This window comes from Anneissia japonica, unplaced genomic scaffold (assembly GCF_011630105.1).
Source record: "Anneissia japonica isolate Jap-2015-1 unplaced genomic scaffold, ASM1163010v1 scaffold287723_len112915_cov140, whole genome shotgun sequence".
In the NCBI taxonomy this organism is placed as follows: Eukaryota; Metazoa; Echinodermata; class Crinoidea; order Comatulida; family Comatulidae; genus Anneissia; species Anneissia japonica.
Genome location: NW_022708950.1, coordinates 9,328 through 12,659, shown reverse-complemented (window position 1 = coordinate 12,659; position 3,332 = coordinate 9,328). Strand labels below are relative to the sequence as shown.

General features: G+C 30.9%; 1 long non-coding RNA gene across 2 annotated transcripts in view; it reads right to left on the bottom strand.

The window, feature by feature from the left end:
* LOC117106597 overlaps window positions 1-608 on the bottom strand; it is an 11,242-nt gene extending 10,634 nt beyond the window's left edge. Inside the window, exon 1 of one of the 2 annotated variants that reach the window (XR_004445101.1) lies at window positions 303-608. This is a non-coding gene — a long non-coding RNA (uncharacterized LOC117106597). The remainder of the gene's footprint in view (window positions 1-302) is intronic. The other variant, XR_004445102.1, reaches the window with a different exon arrangement.
* Window positions 609-3,332: the final 2,724 nt, after the last annotated feature.

The following is a 3,332-nucleotide window of genomic DNA, read 5'->3' as shown; positions in this document are numbered from 1 at the left end:
TATATATTATTTATATATTATTTATATATATACGCACATATATACACACATAATATATATACACGTATATATATACATATATATATGTATATATACGTATATATAATTTATATATATATACGTATATATATATATATACACACATAATATATATACATATATATATGTATATACACTTATATATACGTATATATACGTATGTATAGGCCTACATATATATACATATATATAAATATACATATATATACATATATATATTATTTATATATTATTTATATATATATATACGCACAAATCTCTACCTGCATATCTACCGTCTAAGAGGCCGCTACCGCAAATAGAAGAGTTTGAGGTCTTCAACTGTCTAAAACACATAAATCAAACTAAAGCGTCAGGTCCTGATGGTCTTACCGCTCGCATTATTCGCGAGTTTGCCTGTGAACTTTCTACCCCTCTCACTGAAATTCTTAACTCCTCCTTTAAAGAAGGCAAAGTTCCAAACCAATGGAAAAAAAGCTGTTGTTGTACCAATACCCAAATCTTCACCAGCCACATGGAACCAACTTAGACCAATATCATTAACTAATCATTTTTCCAAAGTAGCTGAACATTTTATTTCGAACTGGCTTCTTAACGACATCAAAGACAAGATCGATGAAAACCAGTTTGGAAATAGAAGTGGCATGTCCACCTGTCATTATCTCATCAAGTTAATTAACAATTTATGCAGTCACTGAGACAATGCTAAAGCTCACAGTTCTGTTGTTATTACAGATTTTTCAAAGGCCTTTGATCTCTTAAACCATAACATATTGATGCGTAAACTCATTGATCTAAATGTTAATGCCTCTCTGCTCCCTTGGATTGGGGATTTCTTAAACAATAGAAGCCAATCAGTGAGATACAAAGGCACCTTATCTGAACCAAAATTGTTAAATGGGGGGTGTCCCACAAGGGACAAAATTAGGCCCATTATGCTTCATGGTCCAGATAAATGATGCCTTAACTAATCTTAACAATCAACAACATTTGGTTCTTAAATATGTTGATGACATGACATTGATAATTAATTCTATTGGTAGGAACCCAACAAACAATGCTCAACAATTGGTTGACGTCCTGGAAAACTGGTCAGCTAACAATGGCTTGTCTCTTAACGTGAATAAGTGTGCCCATATGCAAGTGTGTTTCATGAAAACACCCCCCTTAATACCAAATATTACTATTAACAACGTTTCACTCCAAGAAGTTCAAATAATTAAAGTACTATAGGTATCATTATCTCTAACGATCTTACATGGAATTCACATATATCTGACTTAGTTAAAAGAGCTAATGGGAAGCTTTTCATGTTGAAACTACTAAAAAAATTCCACCTGTCCTGGGAAGAACTGATTATAGTTTATAAAGGATATGTAATATCTCTCTTAGAATATTCTGTCCCTGTGTGGAATGCGGGTCTCACTCTTGAATTGAGCTCCATGCTTGAAAACGTCCAAAAACGAGCCTTCAGGATTGTTTTGAGAAACCAATATGATCATTATGATCAAGCACTTTCACTGTTGAATATAGAAAAATTATGTAAACGCAGAGAAAGCTTATGTCTCAAATTTGCACAGAAGCTTGCTCATCACCCAATATTTCAAACCTGGCTACCCAAACAAAGACACGAGTTAGTTAAATACAATCTTAGAAACTCAAAGGATCACTCCACTTTATGCTCGAAAACAGAACAGTTCCGAAGAAGCCCGATACCTTACTTTGTTAAACTTTTGAACAAGTAACTGCCATTTACATTATTTATACATTTGTAAATTTTGATCAATAATGATCCAATCAATGTTTATGTCCACTCTGTTTGAGGGATATCGGAATAAGACTTGGTGTTGATGTGATCATTTGAGTTTCTGTCCTGTAATTTGATTTAATGTACCGGTACTGTCTAATTTTTTGATATATCCATGTTTAAATTTGATTTAATGTTGATGTGATCAATTTAGTTTACATTTCTTTTTACTCGTTTTTACCTGTAATCGTGTAATTCGCTATTTAATGTACTGTTTATATGACCCCAACCAGGGCAATGTAAATAATGTGCAATTTAGATTCGTCTACAATACATTATACTGCCTTCTGTTCCCCCGTTATTTATTTATTCACTTAATCATTTTTTATGGTAATTTTGTTGTTTTTATGACATAAATGTAATTTTAACTTTTTTTGCCTGAATTTTGTATATTGAATATTGAATAAAAAATCCACGAATGAATGAATGAATGAATATACACACATAATATATACACACGTATATATATGTATATACATGTATATATATATACATATATATGTATATATATACGTATATATATACACATATATATATGTCTATATATATAGGCCTACATATATATATATACATATATATCAATATACATATATATATATACATATATATATGTATGTATATGTATATAAATATGTATATAATGTATGTATATGTGTATATATATATGTATATGTGTATGTATATGTGTATATATATACGTATATATAGTATACTATAGCTGTCTCTTATACACATCTAGATGTGTATAAGAGACAGATATACTTTTTAAGTCATGTATCATGCATAGGAACGTTGACGCCTGCAAGGCTCTGGTTATTGTTACTACGCCATGCAAACTCTTAAACATTAATATCTAATGAATTAATTTCAAGTTTCAAATGTGTAAATGGTAGAGAAGAATATCATGACACAAGTTTTATTGTTCTAACAAGATTGATCTGCTGACTAAGGAACTCTTATGTAATTTCTATATTAATACCGGAGTGGCTGATATTGTAATAACATTTGACATGCATCTGAAAAATGTCATTTTGAGTAAAGACAACTGGCATCCGTTCTTCATGTGAATATCACCATTGGGACTGGTTAATGTGTTATTAAGTTTGCAATAAAATCTTTTTCAATCGTCATATTTACTTCCAAAAAAGAGATAATGCCGTTTTCATACATGCCAACATTTTGATAGTAAAAAACCGGGGTATTTGGTAATGTGGTGGGGAGGGGTGTTCCCATTACAAGTGTAAACCCCTCCCCTTGGAGGTTTCAGCTATTAATGTATTATAAGGGCAAATCTCATGATTCTTATGGTATGTATTGCAATAATAAAGTACGGTATTGATTTTAAATAACTTGTGCGTTTAATTGAATTACATTTTGTCTTGTGTAGGCTATGTTTATATGGATTAATTTCTCATTTTCTAGCCCCTTTTCAGTACAAGATACAAAATCTGGATTCAATACTTGTCATAAAAGTGCGTTTTCAATA